The sequence below is a fragment of the Anarhichas minor genome, unplaced genomic scaffold (genome assembly GCF_050575085.1).
Source record: "Anarhichas minor isolate MPS153535 unplaced genomic scaffold, ASM5057508v1 ptg000022l, whole genome shotgun sequence".
In the NCBI taxonomy this organism is placed as follows: domain Eukaryota; kingdom Metazoa; phylum Chordata; class Actinopteri; order Perciformes; family Anarhichadidae; genus Anarhichas; species Anarhichas minor.
Genome location: NW_027466468.1, coordinates 1217349 through 1228195, shown reverse-complemented (window position 1 = coordinate 1228195; position 10847 = coordinate 1217349).

Genomic DNA, 10847 nt, shown 5'->3' with positions numbered 1-10847 from the left:
CATATGACATAATAAAAAAGTACATCTGATCCTGCCACTATATTGTGATTGCTGATTTAGGAGCTCCTGACAACTGTTTAATGATGCCACTAAAAACCCCGATGAACACTTTACTTCCGCACCTTGATCTCATCATTTCTTGCTCAACTCATCAGTCCCTTTGCTTGTCACTTAAAACTGAATAACTCGTGACTGTTGCAGCACTGTGCTGTTGTTGCTCATTTCAGTAATGTTGCTCCCAGTTGGTGGTCCCAGTAATGAGCAGCGGGGGGCTGGGTGGACCACATTGAATGGGATGCCAGAGATCTTTAGCTGCGCTCCTTCAGGCCCTTTTTGCATTTAGCCACCCTGAGCTCATAATTGTGTGACTAAAGCGATTGTTCTCTTAATTGAAGCCATTCGGGGCCTCTACAGGCTTTTCCCACTCCCCTCAGGTGTTACTCAGGTTTTCATCCAAAACACTCAGGTGATCATTCAAAGACGCTGAGAAAAAGGGACGTTTTCAATTCTGATTGTACTGTTGTTTCTAGAATAAAACATCTACACACCCAAAAACTGGAAGAGATCTATGTAATCGAATAGTTACGTAGTTTAATTTAGCTAATATCTTCATGTAAAAAAAACTCTATATTCACAAACATCCAGTGTTCTTGTTCTGCACTTCTGGCATAATAAGTGCCAAGGGTCATTATCTTGCGCACCACAGTTATACACAGTTATAATAGCTCATAATATGCATCATAAACACGGACATATGATTATGAAACTGCCCACAGATTAATGAGTATATGACACAGCAGAGGTAAACACCTCTATGCAGGATTTACTGCAGCTCAGGACTTTTAATGTGATCAACTGTAGAGTGACTGAGTGTGACAGAATGTAAAGGGTCTCTCTCATGGACGACAAACTCTCAGTCCCCTTCACTTATTTTCCGAAACTTACCGTCACAACGATCTGCCGTCTTGCTTTTGAAAAACGGTCGTTCCACCTTTAGTCCTCAACACATGTGAAGCACTGGTGTGTCTGCAGAGCACCATTTAAACTTGTATTCCTCATTCTGAATAATTCACAAGGCCGAAGAGTGTTAGAGGGTGGAGGAGCCGAAGGCGAGCATATGTGGAAGAACAGTTGACACACAAAGAGAAATCGCCCCAAAACTTGCAAATGGAAAAAAAAATAAAAAATCTGCTGCGGGGCCACGGTTTGTTTTCACCTGAAGCAGTCATTTATCTTGGCCAGAGCCCAACACTAAACCGCTGTGTATGTTTCTATGGTCTCAGTGGGTTTGTGTGTGCACCACAGCCACTTAAAGTGATGGGGGGAACTGCAGATTTTCAGTCCTAATCTAGGAATTGTGAAACCGCACCATTTCCTTGCACTTGAGAAGTGCTTGGCATCTCATTCGGCTGCTGAGGACCTGTATACACCGGCTCAGATGGAGCATGCAGATGAGTTCAGGATGTGTGTTTGTTTTACTTCCCTGTGGTGAACACGTGGAGGGAAAGAGGATGATAAGGAGGTTGTGGCAGCTGTAGCTTCAGCACATTTCCATCTACTGTATCAACAGCAGCAAGTGGTGGCTCTGATTAGCAATGACAGGCCTTTTGAACCTACACATGCATATCAGTCTAAAGACTTTGTGGTTCTTAATACCAAAGGAAGAGGCGAAAGATCTCATGCCACTGAGTCCAAGAATAGCTTTGATTTAGGCTTTAATTTTGCTTTAATATCTGATTTGTCACTTTGGAGAGGCCATCACCAGAATGTAAAGCTGCAATAATCATAATCAATGGACAGTCCGACTATGCCGAGCAACTCTGCAGTTCCGGGTTTGCGGTTCACTTTCACTGTTCATATTGAGTTTGTTTCTCGCTGAAAAAGCAGTAATAAACCCACTATACACCTGCCCGGCACCAAAGAGCAGACAGTTAGCGTCGAGCTGGTGAATGTAGTGGAGCATTTAGCTGCTACGAGTCTAATGTTTCCCTCGAGAGTAGGTGGGGAACCAAACAGAGCTAAAAGTAGAGTCAATTTTGGCGTAGGCAGTTGTTTGCAAACATGTTCAGCATATCCACTTTGTAAGGTGACAGTATATCATTGTTGTAATTACAGCTGTTGTGCTGCCCCTAAGTGGCTAAAAAATCAACAATTGCCGATTTATTGGCTAATCTACAGCATCTCATAACGGGATACGACTGGAGTTTTTTAATTTCTTTCAAAAACAAACAATACATTAGTTTGTTTCAATGATTCAAGGAATCAAGGGTCATTTATTGTCATTATGCAGCACAGGGATGCACAACCAAATGCAGCTGTAGCCTATTTTCAACACAAGAGAAAAAAAACATGTCAAACAAAACAAAAACAATAGTGCATTCCTAGATTTTATTGAATTTGCATCACGAGGAATGTAAACAGCAAAACCAAAACCAATTCTCAGGGCAGATAATATGGCTGACGTCTTAATAAAAAAATCTCGACATCAGGAAAACTTTTAATATGTTCTCATTTTGTATCTCAGTACTTTCAGTCTTCACTGCCTTGTCTGTGGCACTGAGGCCCAAGCCTGAAGTTCAATCACTTTAAAAGGGAATCCCAAATGGGGATTGGGCACTGTAGTTTTGAGCAATCGTTATTTAGTATGTAGTGCATGATTTTCATCTTATTTTGTAGGATTAATAAAATAAATAACATATTCATTAAAATGTCACAGAGTGCAAACATGTTGTGGTTTTAATAGTTTTTGGACAACAATGGAGCTCTGTGGCAGGCCTTGGATATATTATTTCAGTGTTGTTTTTATATTCATGGGATTTGTTAAGAATAAGAAAATAAATAATATCATTGTTCTCTCTTGTTGCCACACTTCACATTGTAATGTGATAAAACATATATATATATATTTTTTTTACATAGAAATCATCGAGTTGAGGTTTATCCTTTCAAGTTTGAAAAATTAATCAATTGCGTGATTTATGTTTCTTTCTGTGCTTGACAGATAGTAATTGCAACCATCCACCCTCCTCTACATTTCCCTAACGGAACAATAGAAGTCTGATTAGGTCAACTTTCCTCACAAGATGTAGCACAACATCAGCAAAAGGCCTCAAAATGAGGATTTACCGCCTCCTTCCAGTCAAACAGCCCCCTTGGGAGCTTCCCTGAATGAATCCCAGGCCGCTACATATAGCTCAGCTATCTTGCTGACCTGTCGTGCCACCAGCTACTTCAACCTGGAGCCTCCACACTCTCGCTATACAGCCACATCCTGGCAATAAATCACTGTGTGGTGTGAACTTCCCAGGAATGCTTGTCGAGAAGCCGAATGATTGTTTGTAAGTCCAAGCAAGGTCCAAACCTTATCAGTGTTCAACACATCTCTGTGTTATCAGAGATGAAGCTGAGATAGAAGTGATCTCTTTAGCCTCAGAATAGATTCCTATAGGCAATATTTCCAGTAATAGAACACCTAAAAGTTGCATGGGAGGTCAATTATGTATGCTGTAAACTTTGTTTCCGCTACAACAGCTTCAAGTGTGCTAATTTATTCAATTACGAGAAGACATTTTTTGGCATTTGAATCAACACCAGGAAACGCAAGGCTTTTGGTGTCAACAAGTGACATCAGCAGTTGAAATAAATGCAAACCTCTCAGAGCTAAATTTCTTCTTACCAGGGATTTGGGATGGAAATGGTAAAAAAAAATGTTATTGCAGCCAGTTCAACCGAGGAGCACTTGCTTAGTGGAATTAAGGCAAAAGTTTTGATTTGCCAGTCTGTGCATGCCAGTGGGATTTCTCACCACATCTGACGTCACACCGACAGGCCCGATCCACAGAATCGTAGAGACTATGAGACATTTAGAGAGTTTCAAGTCCCACGTTGTGATGTAGTCTGAGTAATCGAGTGTATTTTGACATGCAAATCTGGCCTCGAGCAAGCTTTCAGTTGACCCTTTCGGAGACTTGGGTGGGCTCCCGAAATACCTTAATTTGACATGACCTGATTTGGAGGATTTCAGTGTTATTACTCCACTCGGACATGTGGACTCACATGCGAGGCGTGAGGTTGATGGAGGTCTTCCCAGTGGACCATGCCTGGAGCAAATGAGGGTTAGAAGGAGGGGAGGAAAGATAGAGCATTAGAACAGAGAAGGAGGTGCATAATATGAGTGACATAAAGGAGTGAACGGGGGTGTGGGAGAAAGAAGCGATGCAGGGAATATGAATCCAACATATAAATGTCTGGAGCACCAGGGAAGTGTCCAGAAGTGTCAGTTCAACATCCGCCACATCTCCCCTCCTCTCTCTGTCTTACTCTGGCCCTCCCAAGCCATCCAACTATTGTTGTGCTGGAAGTCCCTGAGTTTTGACAGCTGTGCTTGGAGTGCAGTGACGGCAGTCCAGAGGGAAGGGTGTGTATGACTGGCTGTGTGTTGTCGGATGGTTTGTCGTGGATGTGGACACTTTGGTGTGTCGCGGCTCTGTATGCAAATATTTTGTATGTGTGTGTGACTCTACAAGTTAAGCCTTTAGGTTGAGTATGTGTGTGTGACAATGATAAAGACAAATACATGTGATTTATGCAGCACATTGTGAACCCATAATGCATCTTCATGTGCTTTATTAGTGGTCATTTGACATGCAATGTGACTGTACAGACAAGAAAGGAACACATGATAAAGCTCTTTGTGGCTCTGTGAGGCTGCATAAGGAGCAAAGTAGGGATTCTGCCACAACTTAAGTGTTGAGTTGACCTCTTTAGGGCGCATTTGGCACAGCAGTGCTTTGAGCTAAATGCTAACATCAGCATGCTAACAAGCTCACAATGACAATTCTAACATGCTGATGTTACGCAGGTATACTATTCACCATGTTAATTATTTTAGTTTAGCGTGTTAGAACATTTTGTAATTAGCAACAAATACAAAGTGAATACAACTGAAGCTGATGGGAATGTTGGACAAATGACAATGAGACCAGATGACGACACTACATGAGAAGTGAAGGGATCTCCAAAGTTTTTTCTATTCATCTCAAGTTTAATGCCAATAAATCCAGTAGTTGTTGAGAAGTCTCACTAAAAACACAAATATCAACCTCACTGCTGGAGGAAAATCAGAGAATCACCAAAGTCAGCCGGATACATTGTCTGAGAACCATGAATGTGATCAGTTCATCCAGTGGAAGTCGATTATATAACTTTGAGTTGCTGGTGGTTCGAAGTTAAATTGCAGGTGATCATAAAAGTCATCAGGGTTCATCCTCTGGGGACTATGGAAACCAGAGTACCACATTTGAATGAAAATTGCGTAGTTCTTAAGACATTTCAGCAAAAAAAACACAAAAAAAACCCAAAAGGCAACCTCATGGTGGAGCTGGAGGAAAAGTCAAGTAATCACGAAAATCAGCAGGATTCATCCTCTAGGAACGATGGACGTCTGTACAAAATTCCATGCCAATCCATTTGACAGTTGTTAAGATACATCAGTCTGGACCAAATTGGTACTGTTGACTGACTGACCAACAGACGGACCAACACTGCTATCCCAGAGCCACGCTCTATAAAGCGGTGAGCGCGAGCAGCTTACTGTGCATGCTCAATAAATGTAGCCTACTGTGTGTGTACTTGAGTGTATGGATTCATGTGCACATTCATGTTTCTGTATGGACATACATAATGCTTTTCACATGACTGATTTGGCTAACTTTTCAATACCGCGCCTTAAAAAAAAAACTGTGCAAGGATCCCATTTACTTAATGATGTTGCAGCTGGCATACATTTTGTCCTGACCGGTGTAGCTCAGGGAGGCGAGCTTGGGAATAAAGCAAGAATGTGTAGTGGGTGCGAGGCAGCTGGTGGCTGAGCCCCGCTGGGTCGCAGGAAGCGAGGCCAGGCCAGCCACATGAGCCTCAGCTGATTCACACACCCAATGACATGCATACGCAGCCCAACCTGCTCGCCAGCACGTCCCTACTGTACGAACAGAGGGCCAAAACAGGCTGTGTCTGAAAGAGATGTTGCTGCATGATAACCATTGTTAACCACAGAGCCAAATGGAAAAGTCATATTAGCTTGATGCTGATTAGAAAAGACATGTTGTTAATCATCTTCAAGCCCGATAGCTTTTTCGCCCGCCCGGCAAGCTGCACACTCTTCTGCAAAATTAGGAATAATCACTAGGGTCAACAGAGTTCGCCCCGTTTCCCCCCAAAAGCAACTGTTGACCACAAGTTAATGTAGCTGGCTCTGAACTTAAAACTAATAAGGCAATTGTAGATTATTGAGCTCTTAGTTCTTTCCAGCAAAGCCAGGAGTTATTATTTCTTACTGTAACTGACTCAACACCAATTAGCATCAAAATGACCAGCAGTATTACGGTAATGACATGGCAAACACTCATATCAGACTTATCGCTCTGCCCATAGCAGTAACACCATAAAATACTTACACGTCCAAGGGCCACAGAGCATTTATAGCGGCCACTTTTCCTCCTGTTTGCTCTCCAAACAAGGAACCTTATCAGCTGAGGGGGGAATTCAGGAATATTTCAGGAAGAATGACTCGCACCAACACTTCCTCCTCATGACTCCTTGTTAAATGCAGGAGGGGTTACATAACTACCACGTTGGAGTCAGATGAGTGTAGATTTGTAGTGAACACCAGTCATATAACGTTTAGCCTTTAGTGACATCCTCAGGACCAGGCTGACCTACAGTCACCCTCTCAGATGAAAGGCAGGGTAAAGTCCTAGTTTTAGGGCCCTGCCGTGTTAAGGTTTCTTTTGGATCCTTCCCTGTCGTTTCTGGGACAGACAGAACATGTGGTGAGTTCCCCCCCCCCCCCCCCCCCCCAGCTTGTCTAAGAAGCTCATGAAAGCACAGGACTTCCTGCGGTCATTTTATGACACGGCACGCATTGTCATCAGCTGAGTCACATAAACACTCCCTGACAAGCCAGCTAAAGAACCTCTGCTTATTTTATCATCAGCACTCAATTCCTCATTGAGTTCCACATTGAGGTTTTTTTTATGCACCTGAAAGACTGTTGAAGAAAATTGAAATCATATGTGTACAGACGAGGGGGAAATGGATTATCTAATTAAAGGACATAAAACATACACTTGATGCAACATATGCCCCTTAGATGAGTCCAATCTTGTATGAGACATTTGCTAAATGTGGTACAAGTAGTCAGTAGTTTGAGTGGCCTAGTGTATCAGATTCCACTTTGTCACCTGCTCCGTGACGCCCTCAACTGGTTACAAGCAGAACTCCCTGCTCCGCAAACCACAACTTCCTGCAGCTTTTAATGGCACTCATGCTGAAATATAAACACAACAAATAAATCATTTCTTGGTGTGCGTTCACTTTAACAAAGAGAAAAATAAACAACAATTCCAGCATGAGCACAACGGGTACTGCAAGAAACATTTTAACAAGAGCATGAAATTAGAGCACATGTGAGTCACAAAATACAAATTACCGGGGATTTAACCAGCTGAAAGATATTTCCCTATAAAAGCATAAAGGTCAACTTGTTGTTTTCTGATAGTCTGCTTCTCGTTGAAGAATGTTTACAGTAATTGCTGCTTCATAATTGGTGGAAATGCTATGTTATGTTACTTAAACCAATAAAATAGTCCTTTAAAATGCCGTACTTGGGCAAATTCAGCTGGTGTATTAAAAGTTGACTTGTACATGAGTGCAATTAAAAAATGAGGAAACATTAAAGTGCAGCGTTAGACAGGCTTTCGAGACACCTCGGCTGCATTCACACCAGTATGTATTGGGTTATTAATAGTTGCTATGATACCAACATCCTCTCTCCCCACTTCTTTGTCAGAGCGTCCTGTGATTTAGGGCACTCTATAAACCCTACTGGGCCAGCCTTCTGTCCTTTTCTGGTTGCCGTTATTGTTGCGGAGCACAGGCCACGGTGTTTGGCTGCTCCAGCTGAGAAGAGAGCACCTACTGGGCTTTTCCCATGATGATGAGAGCCGCTCCGCTCGGCCCAGTCAGCGGGCAGTGGATAAGGGCCCCCGAGCTGCTCCCATCTCCACTCTCTCCCCTTCCCTGAGGCCCCCCGAGCCTCCCCCCCTCCCTCCCTCTTTCCCTCCCTCCTTCCTCTAAGTCCCCTCAAGTCATGATCTGGCCCGTAAATTAGTACCGGGAGAGAAAAATAGGTTCTGTAAGATGAAACTGGGTTTCCGTGTGTATCAGCACACGACTCAGGGGAGACAAGAGAGAAGAAGCAGGCAGTAAATCCATTGGAGTCCACTGATAGCGCCTGTTTGCACAGCCACTGCCGCTTCCTTTGATCAAATGGCTGGGGGAGCGGGGGGTCGTGTGGCGCTGCCGAAGGTCAGCTATATATTACACTCCTAAAAGTGATTACTGAAATTCTTAAGTGAAACCATTCTGCTGCCAGGGTGTGCTCTAATCCCCTGCAGCGTTGTCTGGGCCGGAGCTGGGGCCGGGGCCTCTCTGTGGATCTGTGCGCCCAGCACTCCTTTTCCCCTTCCCCACTTGTGTTTTCTATCATCAGAGCAGGCCTAAAAAAGAGCCCCTACATGGAAACATGGCCTATCCAGTTGCAATATCAACTGCTGGGACACGGAGGAAAGAGAGAGAGAAAGAGAGAGAAGAGAGGGGAAAGGTAGTGTCAAGAAACAGAAATATGCGCACACTTCAAAGGCTGGGGCAGCAAATTAAGGGTTCGGCATTGGACACGACAGTAAGTGGCCTTTACATCAGAAACAGGGTAAACAATGTCTGGATTGTGTTTCGCTTCTTCTTCCTCTGTGTTGTTGCATAGAGACCCCCCGGCTCTCCATCTGCCCGCTGGCTGTGCTGTAGGTAGAGCACTAAAACAGCTCAATGAAGATTTTAATTTTTCTTTTTTTACATCTGGCAAATCATTTTCATCAATTGAGCCACGATGAAATGTTTCGTATCTGTGCCACCGACATGTGGAAATGAGTGGAAAATTTGACTTAATTGAATGTTTATGAGAGTATTTAATATAATAAAATCCCGCAAGTTATGACTGGTAGCTAATCCTTGCCACAATGCTGCACAGTCTGTATCAAATCAATTACAAGCACTTACAAAACAGAAGTACTGCTTTTACAAACAAGCTTCAGGTGAGAAAACTGTGTGTGTGTGTGTGTGTGTGTGTGTGTGTGTGTGTGTATCAATGTATGGTTTCTATTGCAGCAGCTCCACAGTTGAGATTGAGCCAGCTAACATGATCTAAACAAGAATTATGTGAAGTCATGCTCTATGAAACTTTATACACATTTGCTGATCATTACCTAAGATTGCTTTGTGTTAACTTTGGCAGGCCCGCTCCTGGCTCTCGGATTGAAAAAGGGATGATGTATTTCCTCTTATTTATTATTTGCGCTGGGCTACTGAGAGGGAAAAAAAAGAGAGAGAGTGTGAGCGGTATGCCTGCGACTGGTCCATCGATGCCAGGAATAACAGAGTGAAACTTGCTCTTCAGCCTCATTAGTGTGTAGAAAACAGATCCCAGGAGACACAACGGAGCGTGAATGCATTTAAAACTCTTTACACTGCAGGATGCTACACGCCAACTTCTCCCTATTTCGTCTTTTTCCTTTCTCCTTAAAATGAGAATGTACACGGCACAGAGTGCTGCAAGTGTGTAGGCTTCAAAAGAGTTGCAACCCCATGTTGCACGTCTCATAAATTCTAGTGAGGGAATTCAAAGAGAAATTTATCGAGCATGGCGTTCACACATGTTGACAGTAAAGAGGGCCAACTGCACACCGGGTCTTGGGAATTTGTAGGAGCACATGTCCTCTCCTTTTGCTTTGAAACACCTACTTTGACCCTTTGTCTGCTTTTGCAATGTGTTTGCCCTTTCCATTATGAAAAAAAGATCGGAAAATTTATATGAGACACAAAAGCCCATAGCAGTGTCCTATAAATTAGAAACGTCCGATATGCTGTTGTAAACATGGGGAGATTTATCCGTCGGTGTTACATGACCAAGACTTGAGATACAGTATTTCATGGAGACTTCTTAAACCATTACCATCTGAAGCAGGTGCACTGTTATCCCAAAGAAGGCAATGTACTATAACATCATCATTTCCCAACATTTGTATATAATATGAACATGTCCCTGCCATCTGTTTCCACCCAGCGCTGCCTTTTCTTCAGTTGTTTGTACAGTAAGGGAGGTGTTTATGGTCTTTGGATGTTGCCAATTCCACTAGAGAGAGGACCTCAGAGCACCTATGGGACTCAGCACACAGGACCACGCTTTTGGCTCCATCGCCTATTGACACAGCTGCTATCATGATGAAATGATCCGATTCCAGGGGTGGTGAATATATCCGCGCACACTTACCTACTCGCACACAAAAAGCACTTGGAGACACGCACAACATGTTTGACTTTTCCTTTTAAATGTCATCAAGGGCTGCTCAGACACAGCTTGATATTGACTTTGGTGGAATAAGGAGCGCTCTTGGCCTTTGTTGTTGCTTGACTTATGGTGGTTCATTCAGAGGCTGCCTCACAGGATGCTACAAAGTGTGTGCTTCCTCGCTATCAGCTGCTGCTGTGATCGCCAGAACGGGTCTTAATCAAATCTCTGCCGGCCACATCAAAGATGCACAACACTGAGCCAATGAATAGGAGAATTTTTTTTATTTTTTAAAATCATGTTTTCCTTTTATTTGGACAACTCTACTTTTCAAGGTTTTTTTAAATTTTTTTTATGATGTGCAGAGTCATCTGGATACTGTACAGCTCCTTGGCAGAGCTGTGTAGGTCCTGAGTGATGGAGAAAAGCTGAGAGCAGAGAGTGA